At 43.8% G+C, this 23,162-nt stretch overlaps 1 long non-coding RNA gene across 1 annotated transcript; it reads left to right on the forward strand.

The window, feature by feature from the left end:
• Positions 1-14,216: 14,216 nt before the first annotated feature.
• LOC123993798 lies at positions 14,217-15,230 on the forward strand. The gene is made up of 3 exons (XR_006831522.1): positions 14,217-14,352; positions 14,616-14,658; positions 14,949-15,230. It is a non-coding gene; the product is annotated as an uncharacterized LOC123993798 (long non-coding RNA).
• Positions 15,231-23,162: the final 7,932 nt, after the last annotated feature.

Here is a 23,162-nt window from a genome sequence, read left to right on the forward strand (position 1 = left end):
TGGAAAGCAAACTGAACCAGGTTTTCCTCTAGGATTTTGCCTGTGCTTATCTCTATGCTGTTTATTTTTATCTTTAAAAAAGTCCCTAGTCCTTGCCAATGAAATCATTACCCATAACATGATGCAGCCCACCACCATGCTTGAAAATATGAAGAGTGGTACTCAGCGATTTCTTGTGTTGGATTTGCCCCAAACATAGAGCTTTGCGTTTAGGACCTAAAGTGAATTTCTTCGACACATTTCTTGCAGTTATACTTTAGTGCTTTATTGCGAACAGGATGCATATTTTAGAATATTATTTGATTCTGTACAGGCTGTGTCATTTAGGTTAGTATTGTGAAGTAACTACAATGTTGTTGATCCATGCTGAGTTTTCTTCTATCACAGCCATTGAACTCTGTAACTGTTTCAAAGTCACCATTGGCCTCATGGTGAAGTACCTGAGCGGTTTCCTTCCTCTCCACCCCAAATCTGTACCCATCGACCAATAGGTGACCTTCTTTGCTAGGCATTGGAAACCCTCCCTGGTCCTTGTGGTTGAAATTCACTGCACGACTGAGTAACCGTACAGGTAATTGTATGTGTTGGGTAAAGAGATGAGGTAGTCATTCAAAAATGTATTTTGTCTTGAAATAACAAATGGGTTGAATACGTATTGACTCAGGACATTTCAGCTTTTCATTTTTTATTAATTTGTTTAAAAAAATGAACATTAAAAAAACATGTACCTGCCATCTTCTCCTTTGCTATCTTTCCTCTCTCTCTCTCTCTCTCTCTCTCTCTCTCTCTCTCTCTCTCTCTCTCTCTCTCTCTCTCTCTCTCTCTCTCTCTCTCTCTCTCTCTCTCTCTCTCTCTCTCTCTCTCTCTCTCTCTGCCTCTCTCTCTCGCGGCCTCTCTCTTTCTGCTCTCTCTCTCTCTCTCTCTCTCTCTCTCTCTCTCTCTCTCTCTCTCTCTCTCTCTCTCTCTCTCTCTCTCTCTCTCTCTCTCTTTCTCCTTAAGGCTCTCCCTCGTACGTGTGAAGAGGTAAATTAAATGTCTCTAATCAATATTCCCACAACTTATTTAACTAATTAGATTTGCTGATTTCGCCAGTGGGGAAGGCGTTTGTAGGTCTCTGGCAGTTTAAGGAGGGCTCCTGCATCTTAAACTATATTCACAGGGATTACGAATGTTGTGTTATGAGAGAGAACTCTGGCCACACAGATGAATAACAAAGATCAATATTCAATTATTGTTCAGAGATTGCTTATTCTGTAGGTTCAGTTACAGTAGAGAACAATGGGATTCAAAGAAATCTATTTGCGTTTTTCCAAACATAATATCTGCTAATGTATTCACAAAGAATTGTGGTATCATTATTGGTGCGTGGTAGAAATAATAAATAGCATTGATATATTGTTGTCTTGTAGCTAAATGTAATGCCATTAACAATTTGCGAACTTTCTGATTTTAATTTGTTTTTACACAGGACATAATTGAAAGTCTGTATTGTGGAGATGGAGGTCAATAAATTATGGCATTTTGTGGTTGTTTAATTTATATTCATTCATATGCCTGAATTGTTACTCATGTCACGCCCTGACCTTAGAGATTATTCTCTATGTTTGGTTTGGCCAGGGTGTGACTCGGGTGGGAAAGTCTATGTTTTCTATTTCTTTGTTTATTGCCGCGTGTGGTTCCCAGTCCGAGGCAGCTGTTTATCTTTGTCTCTGATTGGGGATCATATATAAGTTGTCATTTTCCTTTTGGGTTTTGTTTTCTATTTAGTGTCTTACCTGACAGAACTGTTTGCTTTCGCGTGTTTTTTGTTTGTTTGAGTGTTAAATTTTTTTTGAATACAAATCATGAACACTTTCCACGCTACGCTTTGGTCCACTCTTCCTTCCACTGACGAGAGCCGTTACAACTCAGCGTTTTACTGCATGTTCTATGTTCATGTTTGGAATCCTCAAAGGATCAGAAAAGGCTATTTAAAGTGCTTGCTCATGGACAATTATAACCATTGCTACAGTAAGCATACTTGTCCTCAATATATTTACACAGCACTCTAACACAATTAAAACAGAAACACAGTCAAAGAAACAATCTTTATCCGGCTTAACGCGGTTAAACTACTTGCCAACACTGTCTGTTCTATTTAGTCACGGTGATACAAAGGCTATCGTCCTCTTTCTGAACAGCAAAGGAACATCATAGTATTGACCTTGGGGACCAGTATTCACACAGAGGCAGAGTCAATGGCAAACACAAAGGCTGATAGGAGAAAATACTGTTGACAGAAATAGCTTTCTATGATAAAACTGCTGACTGGAGAAGCACAAGTTTTCATCACATAGGCAATTTTAGCCACTCAATGTATCAGATGGGTATCCAAGCCTCCAATTCTACATTTTTCACCTGGTCTTTTCAACCAGTTGCTTTATATAATTTCATTCACAAAGGGTTGAAATTAGCTAAACATACAGCTATAAATTGTAGTAGTGACTTATTATAATCATCAAACCCACACAGATGGAGATATGAAGTGATTGCATAATCTATACTCCTTAATGTCCTTAATATAGCTATGATTCATGTAGGACCATTTTGCACCCATTGATTCAGAGTTAGTGTAAAGAAGGCTATAAGGCCTGGTAAAAGCTGTCTATATGCTAGTGTGAGAATAGCGCAATGTGGGCTCAAATGAATCGAAACCCTTGGACATGACTCGTAGTTGATTATTCAAATAAAAAATAATGATGTAAAATCTCAGCCAAGTGAACCGGGGTCAACATGAAACGTCTCTTAGTATTTCTGTTTTTGGACAGGGGGGGTAGGGTGGTTGCCCTTTGTAACTTAGACAGGACCCTTCAGGTCAAACAGAGAGATGATCAAACGTACTGGCTCTGCTGCTGTCCTGTCTAATGAGACACTCTGACATGGAGAGAACAGACAGACCAACAGCTCACTGAGTGAAGGATTAGGGGTTGTGGCCGAATCGGACATACGGTCCCTGAATGAATAATACAGGCACCTTCACAACACGATTGACCTTTGAGATCAAGCCCTACCTCAGCATGTTCCCAGGCTGTAGAGGAGAGAGATATGGTAGTGGGAATGAAAGGTTTCAGTGAGGCTATTAAACACCCGCTAGATGATACAAGCCATCACATGTTTGATACAGCGGTAACACAGTTCAGATCTTCATTTGGACAAGTGCTTTAATCTTTAGGTGGCATCAGAGGCATCTCTCATACATACACACCTTTTTACGTGAGTCCTATTCCAATGGCTCTACCTCCAGGTGTGTGTGTGAGCTGGGGGGGGGGGGCGGGGTGTTTGTGTATTGAATCTCCTCTTTAAGTCACAGTGATTCTGTGGGGAGCGTTGGCTCACAGAGTTCAGCTGATGCCATCTGATGGGCCAACTCTTCAAAGAGCGACAGCCTTGTTAAAGCGCACTGCAGGAGCCTGAAATAAGTAATAAACCCACGTAAAAAGGGAAGAGAGCACGGGGGAGAAAAATCAACACACTGACTCTTGGTTTGTCTAACAATGAATCGCGTGCCAGGGTTTTAAAAGATTAAAATGTCTTTCTTTATTTTCGGGTTCCTTCTCATTAGGATATGTCTTGTGTGACTTTTCACTGTCAAGTGTGTTTGAAACGGTTATGTTTCATTCCCGTTGATAGCAATTTGCATTTCCTTTGGAGAAACATCTTGTTCCATGTGTCAGTACAAAGGCATTCTTTGATTTGCTCCTTTTTTTGTTGTTGCAGGATTCTTTTCTTATTTTTTTTTCTGTCTTTTTTAATTTTTTCATTGTGGCAAGTCAACACTTTAAGGTATCTACTATTAAAGTGGTAGGAACTCAAAGAACACGCGACTTCTGCAACTATTATTTTCTTTCCTAACACTAAGCAGGTGGGGTAAAAAAAAAAGAAAAAAAGAAAAGGGAGAAAGGGATACATGTAGAAATGATCTGCCCCTCCACCTCTGTGCGGCCTAGCTTTTCTCCACATCCCCTTCTCTTTATAGCAACATGAAGCAGCACAGGAGGAAGGAATACAGCACAGCACAGCACCGTGCACCTGTCTTTACAGGGGGTTAATCCTATAATGAATGCTGTATTCTCATGCTATCAAAGAGGAAAGGGGAAAGGAGAGGAACATGACTGCCGGGGTTGGTTATTTCATAATGATACTCATACAGCTTGCACTGGGGATTTTGTTAGAATGGCAAATTGGCAGTTTGTCAATCATTTCTGTAACCATAGTCAAAAGACTGAAATAATTACTGGCAAATCGGTATTAGTCTTAGGGATTTGTGTCGTGTATGTCTAGAGGAAAAGGAGGGATGACAAGAGGACATTCTGTACGCTTTATTGACAGAGGAGATCAAATTTACTCAGTCTTACCTCCATATTAAAACGGAAAGAATAAAAATTGAGAAAATGGCAACAAATCACCATAGACTCCAAAAAGGTTAATCCATTCAGATCTTCACTCTTGGTGTGCGTGTATGTGTGTGTGTGTGTGTGTGTGTGTGTGTGTGTGTGTGTGTGTGTGTGTGTGTGTGTGTGTGTGTGTGTGTGTGTGTGTGTGTGTGTGTGTGTGTGTGTGTGTGTGTGTGTGTGTGTGTGTGTGTGTGTGTGTGTGTGTGTGTGTGTGTGCATTCACGTTTTAGACGTGTACAACTGAGAATTAAGTCCTTTTATAGCGGTGCTGGGGGATCATGTCAGCGAAAGGTCTCAGGGCTCTCTACAGGAGCTAGGCTAATTCCAGGAGTGTGGGAGTTAGGATTAAGAGAGACACATTTAGCGATTGGCAGACATATTAGGTGGGGAGAGGAACAAAGCTAACATCACCTGTCAGTCCCTTGCAATATTAGTAATATTAGAAGAAATTAATTCAGGGCAAATCAGAAATGGTCTCACCCCACTTCTATCATTGACAGTCTTGTGCTAGTAGCTCAAGGTGACAGCAGTTGGAGTTGCTGCTTTCTCTAAAGCAACTTCTCATGTGCTTGATGCTTATGTTCTGCAAGATAATTCATATTTTGGTACATAGGGGTTGCCTGATTTAGATTTTCATGTGATTGGCCGTGCTGGCAAGATGTTGTTCTTATGGCACTTTTCTGTTTGAATGAAAAAGTAAGAATGATGATCCCAGTATTTGCAGTACGTTCAGTGTTAGACTGTAGTATTGATGTTGACTTGTCATCAATCAGATTGTGAGATGACAACAAAGAGAAAGAGAGAGAACGAGAGAATAAAAGAGAGTGAAAGAGAGAGAAAGTTCTCTCTCTCTCTCTCCCTCTCTCTCTCTGACTATCTCTCTCTCTCTCTGACTATCTCTCTCTCTCTGACTATCTCTCTCTCTCTCTCTTCTCTTGTCCTCTCCCCCTCTCTCTTTTTCTTCTCCTCTCCTTTCTCTCTCTTTCTCTCTCTTTTTCTTCTCCTTTCCTATCTCTCTGTCCGTCTGTCTTTAGTCTCATGTTAAATTATGTTTTATCTCTCAGGGTGGTCAACCCACCCCACTATGCCCCCCTACACCCCTGGGGGATAAGTCCAGGGAGGTGGGTCACCCTGCGCCTTCTGAACACTCATTATCCCACCAAAGTGACGGCTATTTTTGAAAATGACATTGAATTTTTATGCTGTATGATGAAAAGACCCATGCCTTGGTGATAACGCTACAGCCATTTACAACTGATTGCAATGTGTGTTTCTTTGCTCTGTTTCTGTCCTGTCCTCTATGTGCTGCTGCTGGTATCGTTTATGACCTGGTGGGGAAATAGTCAATGTTATGCCAGAACAATTACAGAGATGGCTCTGGAAGCCATATTTGAATGCCCTCTGTGTGTGTGTGTGCATGTGTGTGTGTGCATGCGCGCGTGTGTGTGAAGGAGACACAGTGGGAACCAGCACAAGTACAGTATGATGACCCGAAGATTAGTTTGAATCTGGCCTTTCAGCCGATGTGTCAAATACATAAACCTACCAAATGATCTGTATATTTTGACCAAACGCCATGGTCAAATTGGACCAGCTAAGCGCACCATGTACCATCACTGGGTGTTGCTGTCATCTTCCATCTTCTTGGAAATATTCTCCTGTCTTCAATCATCTGCCTATTTTCCTCATGACAAGTGGTGGTTCATCTGAAGATGCAGGTCCTGCTGAGAGGCTCTGTTCAAGGAGAAAGGATTCTCTACCCGCGTGTACATGAAAGGATCCCGAATGATTTCAGAAAGCAACAACATTCTAATTCTAAACGCCATCGCAGTGAAGAGAAAGGATGGCTTAACCTTCAACTGCCCCTTGTCAATGACTTGATCACAAAGAAACGCAATACGAATATCCCCAGTTTACCTTTGCGTTTGTAGTGCTCCAGCTGAGAGGGTGTCAGCAGTGGTGGTAGTTATTTCAGTAGCACAGTGTTTGATTCTTGTAACTCAAACATCTGGGCCTTTTCTCAGCATCGAGGACCATGGACTGGGGAGCCCACCCACCAGCTGATCAAGGAGGCAGGAGGCGGAAGATTACAGATGACACACATATACCTCCCTGTGCTGCTGGCTTTTGATGATTATCTCGACTGGTTGACATAGGGGTTTGATCATGTAGGATGAGGAGACGTGTGGAGAGATGTGGAGCAGCTCTCCTCCTCTATTGTATCTAATCAGAGAGCTATATGGAGGGCCACCCTTCATGTCCTCTTTCTCCCCTAGCTACCCTCTCTGCAGTGCAGGGGAATAATAGAAACATATGTTCATATATGCTATTTTAAAAAAACATTTTTTAGTTCACCTTTATTTAACCAGGTAGGCCAGTAGAGAACAAGTTCTCATTTACAACTGCAACCTGGCCAAGATAAAGGAAAGCAGTGTGACACAAACAACAACACAGAGTTACACATGGATTTAACAAACTTACAGTCAATAACACAAGAGAAAAAACGTCTATATACAGTGTGTGTAAATGAGGTAAGATAACTTCTTGCGTCGAGCAATCCCGTATCCTGGAGCGTAATCATAGCCTCAAGCTCATTATCATAACGCAACGTTAACTATTCATGAAAATCGCAAATGAAATGAAATAAATATATTCACTCACAAGCTTAGCCTTTTGTTAACAACACTGTCATCTCAGATTTTCAAAATATGCTTTTCAACCATAGCTACACAAGCATTTGTGTAAGAGTATTGATAGCTAGCATAGCATTAAGCCTAGCATTCAGTAGGCAACATTTTCACAAAAACAAGAAAAGCATTCAAATAAAATAATTTACCTTTGAAGAACTTCGGATGTTTTCAATGAGGAGACTCTCAGTTAGATAGCAAATGTTCATTTTTTCCAAAAATATTATTTGTGTTGTTTAGAATCAATCCTCAAGGTGTTTTTCACATATCTATTCGATGATAAATTAATCGTGGCAGTTTGGTTTCTCCTCGGAAGCAAATGGAAAACTACACGCAGCTGGAGATTACGCAATAATTGTGACAGAGGACACCAAGCGAGCACCTGGTAGATGTAGTGTAAAATGGTCAATCTTCCAATGATATGCCTACAAATACGTCACAATGCTCCAGACACCTTGGGGAAACGACAGAAAGTGTAAGCTCATTCCTGGCCCATTCACAGCCATATAAGGAGACATTGGAACATAGCTCCTTCAAAACCTGGGGCACTTCCTGTTTGAAATGTAATCTTGGTTTAGCCTGTAGCATCGTTTCTGTGGCACTCACAGACAATATCTTTGCAGTTTGGAAACGTCAGAGTGTTTTCTTTCCAAATATGTCAATTATATGCATAGTCGAGCATCTTTTCATGACAAAATATCTTGTTTAAAACGGGAAAGTTTTTTATCCAAAAATTAAAAGAGCGCCCCCTATATCCAAGAAGTTAACACAGTATCCAAAGAAGGGCCAGAAGTATACAAAATGGTGTCGTCTGCATAGAAGTGGATCAGAGAATCACAAGCAGCAAAAGCGACATCATTGATGTATACAGAGAAAAGAGTCGGCCCGAGAATTGAATCCTGTGGCACCCCCATAGAGACTGCCAGAGGTCCAGACAAGAGGCCCTCCGATTTGACACACTGAACTCTATCAGAGAAGTAGTTGGTGAACCAGGCAAGGCAGTCATTTGAGAAACCAAGGCTGTTGAGTCTGCCGATAAGAATGTGGTGAGTCGAAAGCCTTGGCCAGGTCTATGAATACAGCTTCACAGTATTGTCTCTTATTGACAGAGGTTATGATATCATTTAGGACTTTGAGTGTGGCTGAGGGGCACCCATAACCAGCTCGGAAACCAGATTGCATAGCGGAGAAGGTACGGTGGGATTCTAAATGGTCGGTGATATGTTTGTTAACTTGGCTTTCGAGGACCTTAGAAAGGCAGGGAGGATAGATATACTGTAGGCCTGTAGCAGTTTTGTCTCCCCCTTTGAAGAGGGGGATGACTGTGGCAACTTTCCAATCTTTGGGGATCTCAGACGATATGAAAGAGAGGTTGAACAGGCTAGTAATAGGGGTTGCAACAATTTTGGCTGATAATTTTAGAAAGAGAAGGTCCAGATTGTTTAGCCCTGCTGATTTGTAGGGGAAGAGGGGGACATTTAGGATGCAAACAAACTATGTCTGTGTATGTGTGTGGGTAGTGGGGGTTTGTGGGTTTGGATGAGACGCAATAGTTTGTTTGCATCCTAAATGTCACCCTCTTCCCTACATAGTGTATATTATATAGGGGAATATTGTCATTTGGGACTAGCATTTTGTCTGTAGGTGGAGGATGCAAACCCATTTATATCAATTTGTCATTTAATATGAGTATAGGGTTATGTTAGACAGCAGTATCTGGAGAGGTGGGTGAAAATTCTACTGTAAGCTGGATTCAGGTCATCAAAGGAACAATGAGACAAAGGATTTATCCAATTATAGAATACAACATTTGCACATGTACTGTAGGAGCCTGAATGCGAGTGAGGAAATGTGTTTGTGTCCACTTTTACCTTGTACCCTTATCATTATACACTTCAGCCATGGTGAGAAATATCAGTTGTTCCTTTTCAAAAAATGTTAATGGCTTATGTAAATGTGGACCCTTTAACCCACCCAAACCTTGCTGTCATAACCCTTAACGTTTTGCCAAAACATGAGTGAGAGATTTGATCCTGAGTGTAGGTTATTTCCCTGACATCTGGAATCAACGACTCATAACCCCAATCTTTAACAAAGAAGACAAATTTAACCCAAACAATTACAGAGGCATTTGTGTGAGCTGTAACCTGGGGAAGGATTTCTGTAGTATTTTAAATGTAAGAGTTCTAAACTTCCTTAATAAGCACAATGTCAGATTCTGACTTTAGTTCCGTCATTATGTCTTTGTGTTAGTTTGTTCAGTGCGTGAGTTGGGGTGGGTAGTCTATGTTCTTTTTTCTATTTTTTTCTTCTTCTATTTTCTCTGTTGTATTTCTGTGTTTGGCCTGGTATGGTTCTCAATCAGAGGCAGCTGTCGATCGTTGTCTCTGATTGTCACACCCTGACCTTAGTATTCTTTGTTTTCCTTGTTATTTTGGTTAGGTCAGGGTGTGACATGGGTGATGTATGTAACAGTACTGTTTCGGTTATTCACGTTTTGTTTATTGTTTTGTAGTGTTTCGGTTTATTTCATTAAAAACAACTATGGACACTAACCACACTGCATTTTGCTCCTCCTCTCCTTCGACGGAAGAAAACCATGGACAGAATCACCCATCAAAACAGGGCCAAGCATCGTGGTGACAGGCAGCGGCAGGAGGAGCAGCACAATCAGGACTATTGGACTTGGGAGGAGATACTGGATGGAATTGGACCCTGGACGCAGCCGGGGGAATATCGCCGCCCCAAGGCAGAGCTAGAGGCAACCAAAGTGGAGAGGTGGCAGTTTGAAGAGGCAGCACAGAAGCAGGGCTGGAAGCCCGAGAGTCAGCCCCAAAAAATTATTGGGGGGCACACAGGGAGTATGGCGAAGCGCCAACTTCCTGTGCTTACCGGAGAGCGAGATGGACCGGGCAGGCACCGTGTTATGCTATGGAGCGCAGGGTGTCCCCAGTGTGGGTGCATAGCCCGGTGAGGTACATACCAGCTCCTCGTATCGGCCGGGCTAGAGTGGTCATGGAGCCAGGTGCCATGAGGCCGGCTCTACGCATCTGGTCTCCAGTGTGTCTCCTTGGGTCGGCATACATGGCTCCAGCCTTAAGCGTTTTGTCCCCGGTTCGCCAGCACAGCCCAGTACGGGCTATTCCACCTCACAGCACTGGCAGGGTGACCGGGAGCATTCAACCAGGTAAGTTTGGGCAGGCAAGGTGCTCAAGAGCTCCAGTGCGCCTGCACGGTTCAGTCTATCCAGTGCCACCTACACGCACCAGCCCTCCGGTGGCAGGCCCCCGCACCAGGCTTCCTGTGCGTGTCCAGAGCCCAGTATTCCCTGTTTCTCCTCCCCGCACTCGCCCTGAGGTGCGTGTCCTCAGCCCAGTACCACCAGCGCCCGCACCACGCACCAGGCCTACAGTGCGCCTCGCCTGTCCAGCGCTGCTAGAGTTTCCCGCCTGTCCAGAGCTGCTAGAGTCTCCTGCCTGTCCAGAGCTGCTAGAGTCTCCCGCCTGTCCAGAGCTGCTAGAGTCTCCCGCCTGTCCAGAGCTGCTAGAGTCTCCCGCCTGTCCAGAGCTGCTAGCGTCTCCCGCCTGTCCAGAGCTGCTAGAGTCTCCCGCCTGTCCAGAGCTGCTAGAGTCTCCCGCTTGTCCAGAGCTGATAGAGTCTCCCGCCTGTCCAGGGCTGCTAAAGTCTTCCGCCTATCCAAAGCTGCTAGAGTCGCCAGAACCACCAGTCTGCATGAAGCCGACAGAGCCGCCACTCTGCAAGGAGCCGACAGAGCCGCCAGTCTGCAAGGATCCTCCAGAGCCGCCAGTCTGCCAGGATCCTCCAGTGCCGCCAGTCTGCCAGGATCCGCCAGAGCCGCCAGTCTGCCAGGATCCGCCAGTCAGCCAAGATCCGCCAGAGCCGCCAGTCAGCCAGGATCTTCCAGAGTCGTCAGCCAGTCCGGAGCTGCCCCTCAGTCCCAAGCTGCCCCAGTCCCGAGCTGCCCCTCAGTCCGGAGCTGCCCCTCAATCCGGAGCTTCCCCTCAGTCCCGAGCTGCCCCTCAGTCCCGAGCTGCCCCTCAGTCCGGAGCTGCCCCTCAGTCCGGAGCTGCCCCTCAGTCCGGAGCTGCCCCTCAGTCCCGAGCTGCCCCTCAGTCCGGAGTTGCCCCTCAGTCCGGAGCTGCCCATCAGTCCAGTGGGGCCATTTAGTAGGGTTGCCAATCCTAGGTTGACCGCGAGGGTCGGCGTTCCTAGGAGGAGACTAAAGCGGACAAAGACTATGGTGTGGTGGGGTCCACGTCCAGCGCCAGAGCCGCCACCCATGGACAGACGCCCACCCAGACCCTCCTCTATAGGTTTAGGTGTGCGGCCGGGAGTCCGCACCTTTGGGGGGGGGGTACTGTCACACCCTGACCTTAGTATTCTTTGTTTTCCTTGTTATTTTGGTTAGGTCAGGGTGTGACATGGGTGATGTATGTACTTAATGACTTGTCTAGGGGTTTGTATGTTTATGGGGCTGTTTCCTTTCTAGGTATATTGTATGTCTATGGTTGCCTAGATTTGTTCTCAATTAGAGGCAGCTGTCTATCGTTGTCTCTGATTGGGAACCATATTTAGGCAGCCATATTCTGTGGGTACTTTGTGGGTGATTCTTTCCGTGTCTGTGTTTGTTTCACCACATGGTACTGTTTCGGTGTTTCTTCAGACGAAGAGGAGGAAATCAGCCGTGACACTGATTGAGAATTATACTTAGGTAGCCGGTTTTCCCCATTTTGGTTGTGGGTGATTGTTTTCTATGTCTGTGTTTTCCACACAGAACTGTTTCGTTCGTTCTCCTTGTTATTTTGTTTTTGTATTCAGTGTTAATAAATTTCAACATGGACACGTACCACGCTGCATATTGGTCCTCCTCTCCTTCACCAGACGAAAACCATTACACACAATGTCTTGAGTAAAAGCCAAATTGGATTTAAACCAAAACATCACACGACTGATCATATTTACACCCTACACATCCTGATAAACATGTCCACCAAAATAATACAAAAATATACTCTTGCTTTATCGACTTCCAAAAAGCATTTAATTCTGTTTGGCATACAGAACTGTTCTACAAAGTTATTGAAAGTGGTGTAGCGGGTAAAACATAATTAAATCAATGTATACTGGCAATACATGCAGCATTAAATTTGGCAAGAAAATTACAGAATTATTTAACCAGGGGCAGGGCCTTCTTCAGGGTTGCAATCTGAGCCCTGCACTCTTTAATATTTACATCAACGAATTGGCCACTATTCTAGAAAAATCCTCAGCCCCTGGTGCTAGTCTCCACAATTCAGAGGTTAAATGCCTACTCTTCGCAGATGACCTATGCCTGCTGTCACCCACAGCACATGGCCTACAGCAGAGCCTGAACTTGCTAGAGCAGTACTGCCAGGGCCCAGATATACTAAAATAAGGATTTTCCAGAGAAGATCCAGATATCAGGGAATTAGACCAAAGTTCTCAAAATATCTCTATTATCCATGTATATATAGGGTACTGCACACACTACAATTACTTAGGTTTAAAAATAAGCTAAACTGGACACCTGAATGAGGCAGTGAATGAACTGAGATAGAAAGCACACAGTGCATTCTACGCCATTAAAAAACACATTTAAATAACCCTAACCCTAACCCTAACCCTTATTAAAATTTGTCTAAAACGAATTGTTTTTTTCATTGAACAAATTGCACTTCATAGCAGTGAGGTGTGGGGTCCACTTGCAAAACAAGATTTCAGCAAATGGGACAAACACCAAATGGGACAAACACCCCATTGAATTCCTGCATGCAGAGTTCTGTAAGATTCTCCTACATGTCCAGAGGAAAACTACAAACAATGAATGTAGGGCAGAATTAGGCCAATATCCACTAAAAATTAAAACATCAAAAAAGAGAAATTAAGTTTTGGAAACATCTAAAATACAGTGACCCCTCTCATATCATTACCAAGCCCTGCAAGGCCAAGAGCTGAGCAAAGAAAAGAGTCCCCTCATCCAGCTGGTCCTGGGGCTGAGTTCACAAACCTGTTCTACTAACACACTGGATCCTCAGGACCAGAACATCCAATCAATCAGAATTAAACAAATTACAACACAGTCAAAACAAACTACATTGCTTATTGGGAAACACAAGCACAAGCACAAAGCAAAATGCAGTGCTATCTGGACGTAAATTGACAGTACACCATGGCAAACTATTTGACCATGGTTACTGATCAAAACCTTAGAAAAACCATGACAAAGTATAGGCTCAGTGAGCACGGCCTTGCCATTGAGAGGGGTAGACACAGGAAAACCTGGCTCCCTGTAGAGGAAAGGCTGTGCAACCACTGCAGAACAGCAGAACCTGAGACAGAGCTGCATTTCCTGACAAAATGTCAAAAATATAAATAAATTAGAGAGTGTAATTTCCCCAAATTTGAAACCCTTATTCAAGGTTTCAAAGACCTCTCTGATGAGAGTAGGCTACCCATCCTGTTGGGGGAGGACGCAGAGAGCTGTGGATTGGCAGCACACTACATTAATGCCTGCCATAAGATGAGGGACAGTGTCTGACAGACTAATCAACCTTCACATGTCCTCTACTGTATGCTTACTGTTATTTTTCAATGTATGAGAGAGAGAGAGAGAGAGAGAGAGAGAGAGAGAGAGAGAGAGAGAGAGAGAGAGAGAGAGAGAGAGAGAGAGAGAAAGCATACGTGTGTATGCATGAGTGAAAAGTACAGTTTAAATCAGAGAGAGTGTGTAAGATGAGGTGGGGTTCTGTCCCAAACAATCAAATACCTCAACTCTCTATCATAAAACACTTCCCTTGACCGTGTCGTGTCCTTAACCACAGTCAATAAAATATCTCTATTATCCATGTATGAATACATGTGATAATGGAATATTCCGGACTCCCGGGAGTCAAACCGTCACAAATGAGCCGTTGTGCGTGGCTCCATGTTAAACAGTCACTTAACGGAATGAAACGAGCTCGCTTCCCCAATGTGTCCATGGCAACAGCGGCACAGGGCACCGGTGAACAGGTCCAGGGACGCTTGGCAGAGCACCGTAAGCCTGGCCAGGTGTGAAATTACCTCCGTACCCGTGTCACACGGACCGTGGCGAGAGTTTAACAAAAGAAACATGTTTAAACCCAGAGATGGACTCTCTGTTATACTGATGCCACGACGGTCGAAGCAGAGCTTCTCGATCCGATACCACGGTAACAGATTCAAATAATGTCATGCTTAAAACAGAGAGATTTACTGAAATACAAGCAATGCTTTAGCCTTTCAAATGTTTACTTTGTCAATACCAATGGGAAACAGTCGTTAGATAATGAGTCCTTCTGTGTGTGTGTGTGTGTGTGTGTGTGTGTGCTTGTTTGTTTGTGTGTGCACAGGTACTGTATGTGCGTGCCTTCCTGCATGTATTCATGTGCATGTGTGTTCCTGTGTGTGACTGTTTGTGGCCATATTTTTACAGTTGTTCCAGAGACAGCCTAGTGAAGCTGGATGAGCAGATACAGGTAACTACCAGAATAAAGGAAACACTTGTGTAAATGAGGAATAGAAAGTATATTGAAAGCAGGTGCTTCCACACAGGTGTGGTTCCTGAGTTAATTAAGCATATGAACATGCTTAGGGTCATGTTTAAAAAATGCTGGGCCTGCCATTATTATAGCCATTCTTTTGGCTACCATGACTATGGCCCCATTGGATGACAATGCCCCCATCCACAGGGCACGACTGGTCACTGAATGGTATGATGAGCATTAAAACGATATTAACCATATGCCATGGGTATCTTTGTCACCAGATGTCACCCAATTGGACACTTATCGGAGATTCTGGAGTGGTGCCTGAGATAGTGTTTTCCACCACCATCAACAACAAATGACAGAATTTCCATGGAAGAACGGTGTCGCATCACTCCAATAGAGTTCCAGACACTTGCAAAATCTATGCCAAGGTGCCCTGAAGCTGTTCTGGTTTGTGGTGGCCCAACGCCCTGTTAAGACACTTTATGAAGTGACAGACAGGAGTGGACAGTGACAGAGTGACATGCTCTGACCCATAAGCGAGGGACGGCGCTGCATCTGCGTTGTGGTCTATTGTGTAGGTTTCTAGGCCTGAAGGAAATATAGCTTTGATACTTACAGTTGAAGTCGGAAGTTTACATACACCTTACACAAATACCTTTCAACTCAGTTTTTCACAATTCCTGACATTTAATCCCAGTAAAAATGCCCTGTTTTAAGTTAGTTAGGATCACCACATTATTTTAAGAATGTGAAGTGTCAGAATAATAGTAGAGTGAATGATTTATTTCAGCTTTTATTTCTTTCATCACATTCCCAGTGTGTCAGAAGTTTACATACACTCAATTAGTATTTGGTAGCATTGCCTTTAAATTGTTGAACATGGGTCATTCAGGTAGCCTTCCACAAGCTTCCCACAATAAGTTGGGTGAATTTTGGCCCATTCCTCCTGACAGAGCTGGTGTAACTACAGGTTTGTAGACCTCCTTGCTCGCACACGCATTTTCAGTTCTGCCCAAAAATGTTCTATAGGATTAAGGTCAGGGATTTGTGATGGCCACTCTAATACCTTGACTTTGTTGTCCTGAAGCCATTTTGCCATAACTTTGGAAGTATGCTTGGGGTCATTGTCCATTTGGAAGACCCATTTGCGATCAAGCTTTAACTTCCTGACTGATGTCTTTGAGATGTTGCTTCAACATATCCACGTAATTTTCCGTCTCATGATGCCATCTATTCTGTGAAGTGCACCAATCCCTCCTGCAGCAAAGCACACCCACAACATGATGCTGCTACCCCCGTGCTTCACGGTTGGGATGGTGTTCTTCGGCTTCAAGCCTCCCCCTTTTTCCTCCAAAAATCATGATGGTCATCATGGCCAAACAGTTCTATTTTTGTTTCATCAGACAAGAGGACATTTCTCCAAAAAGCACAATCTTGGTCCCCATGTGCAGTTGCAAACCATAGTCTGGCTTTTAATTGGTGGTTTTGGAGCAGTGGCTTCTTCCAAGCTGAGCGGCCTTTCAGGTTATGTCGATATAGGACTTACCGTGGATATAGACAATTTTGTACCTGTTTCCTCCAGCATCTTCACAAGGTCCTTTGCGGTTGTTCTGGGATTGATTTGCACTTTTCACACCAAAGTACGTTAATCTCTAGGAGACAGAACACGTCTACTTCCTGAGCGGTATGACGGCTGCGTGGTCCCATGGTGTTTATACTTGCGTACTATTGTTTGTACAGATGAACGTGGTACCTTCAGGAGTTTGGAAAATTATCCCAAAGATGAAACAGACTTGTGGAGGTCTGCAATTGTTTTCTGAGGTCTTGGCTGATTTCTTTTGATTTTCCCATGACGTCAAGCAAAGAGGCACTGAGTTTGACGGTAGGTCTTGAAATACATCCATAGGTACACCACCAATTGACTCAAATGATGTCAATTAGCCTATCGGAAGCTTCTAAAGCCATGACATCATTTTCTGGAATTTTCCAAGCTGTTTAAAGGCACGTCCAACTTAGTGTATGTAAACTTCTGACCCACTGGAATTGTGAAACAGTATGAAATAATCTGTCTGTAAACAATTGTTGGAAAAATGACTTGTGTTATGCACAAAGAAGATGTCCTAACCGACTTGCCAAACTATAGTCTGCTAACAAGAGATTTGTGGAGTGGTTGAAAATGGAGTTTTAATGACTCCAACCTAAGTATATGTAAACTAAACTAAACTTGTATATAAACTAAACTTCTGACTTCAACTGTATGTAGATGGAGTCCATTCCAAGTCATGTTATGAATGATTCTAGGTATGAATGACTTTCCTCTAAGGATTGACTGTGAGGTTTTGAAGGTAAAGATTGCGAACATGGGTGTAATCCAAATGTCAGTTGGGAAAGAGTTCAGTAGAGACGTTTCATTACCTGTAGTATACAGTGGCAGGTTTTCTATCGGATATGAGAAGAGAGACGCTTCAAATACATGTTGAGTGACTAAATGTACTATAAGTGATTCAACACCTCCCCAACATAAAACTAATTTAGACTTTGGTGACTTTTGAAGCACATCAATGTGTAGTGACAAGTTCATAGTCGTGCTGACGGCCATGGCTACTCCATGCTAAAACCGCATCTCAACGCTGGAAATATTCTCTGGAGTTAGTTTTAGAGAGAGAGCCTTGTAACTTTTGAGTTTGTTCATCATCACCACTTCAAAGCCTTATGTGATGACAGAACCAACATGTCCCTCTCCTTCTTTTGATCTCTCAGGACACTTAGAGCTACAGTAGAACATGACAATCTGCCAGAGTGGCGGAGCGCCAACTTTCCCAACAAACAGAGACTTTCATTTCCAACTTTCCTTGTGCTTCCGCATCCTTGTCATGCCGTGCCCTTTCTTTCTTTCCTTTTTTCTTTCTATCTTTGTAACCTTCGGGAGAAAGAGAGGAGGACCAAAATGCAGCGTGATGATTATCCATTTTTAATGGGATACTTAAACAACGAACAAAAACAATGAACCGACAAAAAAGAACGATGACGAAACAGTCCCGTAACGTGAATACCAACACAGGAACACTAGAAACAGGAACAATCACCCACACCCCACAATACAAAACAGGCTACCTAAATATGGTTCCCAATCAGAGACAACGACTAACACCTGCCTCTGATTGAGAACCATATCAGGCCAAACACATAGAAACAGACAAACTAGACATACAACATAGAATGCCCACTCATATCACACCCTGACCAAACAAAACATAGAAACAAACAACGCAAACTATGGTCAGAGTGTGACAAACTTTCTTTAATCTTTCTACCTCTCTTTCTTTCTTTCTTTCTACTCCCCTCATCTGCGACATCTACTGCAGCCCTCATCCCGTTCTTGCAATCACATCCTGTTAAAGGTCCCCAAAGCACACACATCCCTGGGTCGGTCGTCTTTTCAGTTCGCTGCAGCTAGCGACTGGGACGAGCTGCAACAAACACTCAAACTGGACAGTTTTATCTCAATCTTTTCATTCAAAGACTCAATCATGAACCCTCTTATTGACAATTGTGGCTGCTTTGCGTGATGTTTTGTTGTCTCTACATTCTTGCCCTTTGTTTTGTTGTCTGTGCCTAATAATGTTTGTAGCGTGTTTTGTGCTGCTACCATGTTGTGCTGTTGCCATGTTGTGTTGCTACCATGTTGTGCTGTTGCCATGTTGTGTTGCTACCATGTTGGTGTCATGTTGTGTTGCTACCATGCTGTGTTGTCATGTGTTGCTGTCTTGCTATGTTGTAGTCTTAGGTCTCTCTTTATGTCGGGTTGACTTGTCTCCCTTGTCGTGATGTGTGTTTTGTCCTATAATTTGATGTAATTTGTTTATTTTCAATCCCAGCCACCATCCCCGCAGGAGGCCTTTTGCCTTTTGGCAGGCAGTCATGGTAAATATGAATTTGTTCTTAACTGACTTGCCTAGCTAGATAAAGATTAAATAAAATTAAATAAATAATAAAACCTTTCTTTTCTTTCTACCTTTCTTTCTCCCTCCCTCCCTCTCTCTCTGTGTCTCCCTCTCTCTCTCTCCCTCTCTCTCTCCTTCTCTCTCTTCCCCCCCTCTCTCTCCCTCTCTCTCTCTCCCTCTCTCTCTTTCTCACTCTCTTTCCGCCCGCCCTCCCTCACCCCCCCTCTCTCTCTCTCTCTCTCTCTCTCTCTCTCTCTCTCTCTCCCAAATTAACCAGCCTGATAATAGATCAATTCCAATGTGATTAATTTCTCTAAACTCTGAATATAATAGTTATGGAGATATCGGCCTACTCTGGCTGGTTATAGGCAGACATTTTATTTGGACTGAAGATGGAAACAGATCATTTGGTTCCATTTCAACATATTTAGTGAAGCCAAAGTGCTGTAACATATATAAATGAAATCAAATAGCCTAGTACACACACCAGAACATATTAAATGTTCAAATCAAAAGACTAGTGTCTACATTTGAATACCACGGCAGAAGCTTCGCTATTCGGCATCTTCCCAATTATGTGGCTTAGTTTTGTTGTTGTACTACATGAAGAGAGCTAGGGCCTATCACTTGCAGATGACGAGACAAAATTTGTGCAACATCCTGGCATTTACACCATACTCGGTCTTCGAAAATTCACAAACTATACACATTCTATTTCCACATAAGTAATGCACAATTGCGTTGTTTCACGATATTCCTTGATTCCGGTAACACATCCCCATATCTAATAGACCAGCTGTCGTCAAAGCCAAAATGAGAATCACATCCGAGCATTTAAAGTATACTCGCTTTTTGAAACGTCACATACTATTAAAACCTTTTTTTCCCCTGCATACTCAAATGGCCTACTATTTAGGACAAAAGTATAGGTATTCGGACATGGCCACGCTCTTAAAGATGAAACGATTTATTTACCATCTGGTGAATGTTCTGTAGGCTGCAGCTTGTCATGGCCGAACTAAAATAAACACATATGGACCTAAGTCTGATTGCTAACCCCTTGAGCTGACGCACAGCTGTTCCATTTGGAACCCAGTACGGTCAAAACCATTGGCCAAACAGCCAGGTACAACCACACGGCAACCGTTGCCTTGACAATGAGCCAGCCTGGTGGAATTCCCACCAGTCTTCCTGTCTGCTTCTACCATACACATCTCAGGGAGGGAGGGAGGGAGGGAGGGAGGGAGGGAGGGAGGGAGGGAGGGAGGGAGGGAGGGAGGGAGGGAGGGGTCAATATACCTTTCCTTTTCATTGGAATCATCTGTCTGACAGTAAATGTGTTGTCACCCCACAGATACAGTGTTGCGCTAAGCATGTGCGAGGAGTGAAACGTTTGTATAAAACGACCCCTGTGTGTCTGTGAGAGACAGCGTTCCCCTCCTCTCTCTTCCCCTGCTCTCCTCTTGGCTTGGGGAGGCCAGATAGCTTGTGTGTGATGCCTGGCGATGTCTCTGCTTCCCCTTGCCCCTCCGTGTGGCAAAACAGGCAACACAGGCAACACACACACAGTCAGACAGCCAGCCAGCACAGATCCCTTCTAAGCAGCGTGTTGCCATTGCTTGGCTCACACCGCCTCACACACACCCTCCCCCTGTTGGCCTAACATGGCCCTCTGCCTCCTCACTTCCTCCTGTTTGCTACACTAACATGCCCCCTCTTGGCTGTCACCCTTTGTGGTTCCCCTAACATGCCCCTTAATCCTCCTTGGCTCCGACCCAGCTTTTTAAAAATATCCCCATCGTCCTTCTCTACTGCTGTCCTTTCTTCTATTTCCTTTTATGTCAACCCAAGAGTGGTTTCTACTTCCTGTCTCTACACCCTTGGGTATAGCATTTTTCTCTTTCTACTTCAGTGTCTTGCTTCTGCAACCCAAAATCTAGTCTCTGTCTATCCACCCCAGCACCAGTCTGTCTCTCTCCCTCTCTTTCTCCTCCCTCTTCCATGTCTCTTTTCCTCCTTCTCCCTCTCTCTCCGTGTTCCCTGGCCCGTGGCCGATAGCTAATGGCATGTTTTCCTCAGTCAGAGGGTACCCCCCCCTGGATGATCCTATCTCTCCATCACACCTCTCGGTGCTGCCCACCTGCCTCCAGATGTATTGTGGTCCTTTTCCGTGCCGGTTGTTTTGGCAGTGGATCAGTGAGCCGTCACAGCCGTTTAACTGTTCAGGCCTCACCGGCTCACCGCACGCTGCCGTCCTGCCAGGGCACCAGTCCCGTCTCCTATACCCTGACCGTGAATAATTGATGCAGAAACGGATTCAGATATTTCGGGAAGTGGCGTATAAACATGGGAATTGTGGCTGTCTCAGGAAATCGATCTGTTCTCTGTTGCGACTGAGACATTTGAAGAATTGTATTTCCCTCTGTGAATATATAGACAGACTGTTATGGTCAGCGCTGACATTAGAAAGGTAATGTAAGGTCACCCGTCGGTTGCCTGGGCACGCCTGAGTCCAATCCATCAGGATCGTCATGCTCAATCCTGAGATGTATCTTTGGTGATATTATGAAAACAGAACAAAACTTCGTCAGGGGGAGAACAGCAGTGAACAGTTGACCTGTGTGGGATGAATCATAATCATCACCATCCGTGGAGCTGTTGTTCTGCCGGTGTGGGAGACGGCAGACGGTGACGGTTATAGGAGATGTCAGCCATGCAGGAAGCTGCTTTCTCTCTCTACGATTCATTTTTGTGATGAATGGCGCCGAAAAGGATCATAAACACGCTGCTGTCATTGCCGACGCCTCGCCGCGGTGCACCGCCATGTGTCCTCTGTGACCTTCAGCCTCTCAGTGAGACACACTCACACACATACACACACACACACACACCTGAAACCGAACTTATTGTCCGTGAGACACATGGACCACTGATCAGTTTGAGAGATTGATAAAGACGAATCTGTTATGGTCAAGTCAGGGTTTTCTTCATACTCTCTATCTGGCCTTATCTATTGAGCCAATTCCGATTCATTAAGATGCGTAAGCGAAATGATTATAATATGCCGATATTTGTAAAGAATTGCATAGTCATGGCGGTTTATTAGTTTGATAGCATCGGTCTCGTGGACGCAATTAGCAAGCGTCTCTTATCAACTTTCTGATTAATTAATGACCGTGAATCAAGCCAGTGATGTATGATAATTAGTGAATATCTAATTAGCAAACACATTCCCTCTGTGTTGTTTCTTGCTTCCTCAACATTCACCTTTCCAATGTAATTGATGAAAGTAATTGATGAAATTCATCAAACATGGTTATTCATCAGTTTGGCAACGTTAATCTAACCCGTCAATCTAACCCGTCTTCCTCCAACACCGCAACGACGTCTTTGTTTTCCGAGGACGCTCCTGGTAGATAAATGGATAGCGTGCCCAAGGCGCCGGGGTGCTTTGTGTGGTGATTATAGACAACATAGATTTTCCATACTTCTATTGGTCTCTAAATTAAACAACGATGACCTCACAGGTATCGGAAATCATTGGCTCCTCATAATTCTCGAATGCCTTTATTTGCCCATAAGGACAAAGTGACCTAGTCAAGGACATCAATTAATAAAAGAAGAGATGATAACATCATCAGACCTAAAATCAACCATCTTTGTTATTTTTTAATATAATGAAACATAATCAATGGGTCATGAAATATAAAGTAACTCTTTGGATTGAGGTAATTAGACAAATCTTCTCTTTCTCCTAAAATAATCTCTTGGGAAAACACCTAGGCCTCCGTACGACATGAAGAGTTATGAAGCCCACCCTGTCCAGCCATTATACACGAACTCACATGATAACTTAACATGTACCTATCAAAGACAGCCACATGAGATTGCTCTCCCTTCAACTGGGATGACTTTCCCATTAAGGAGCCAACTTTGCGAGAAATAGGATTTTGTGTCGTTATCTGGCTGATGCAAAATGGTTCATAGCTGCTGGCAAAAAAAGAACAACACAAATAAATGGAGAGAGAGAGACATAGAGAGACAGAGACAGAGCAACATATAGAGCAAGAGAGAGACACAGAGACACGGAGAGAGAGAGAGAGAGAGAGAGAGACAGAGAGGTAGAGAGACAGAGAGACAGAGAGAGAATGAGAGAAAGACAGAAAAACACAGACAGTGATAGAGAAACAGAGATACACAGAGACAGAGAGGTAGAGAGACAGAGAGACAGAGAGAGAAAGACAGAGGGAATGAGAGAAAGACAGAAGGATACAGAGACAGAGCAGCAGAGACAGAGAGACACACAGACACATGCACACACACAGACACAGCGACAGAGAGACAGAGATAGGGAGACAGAGAGAGAAAGACAAAGAGAGAAAGACAGAGAGACAGAGAGACTGAGAGAGAGAGACAGAATGAGAGAAAGACGTGGAGACAGAGATAGACAGAGAGAGAGAGACAGAGACAGAGAGACACACGGACAGAGAGACAGAAAGATAGAGAGACAGAGAGAGATAGACAGAGAGAATTAGAGAAAGATAA

Source organism: Oncorhynchus gorbuscha, linkage group LG13 (genome assembly GCF_021184085.1).
Source record: "Oncorhynchus gorbuscha isolate QuinsamMale2020 ecotype Even-year linkage group LG13, OgorEven_v1.0, whole genome shotgun sequence".
Taxonomy (NCBI): domain Eukaryota; kingdom Metazoa; phylum Chordata; class Actinopteri; order Salmoniformes; family Salmonidae; genus Oncorhynchus; species Oncorhynchus gorbuscha.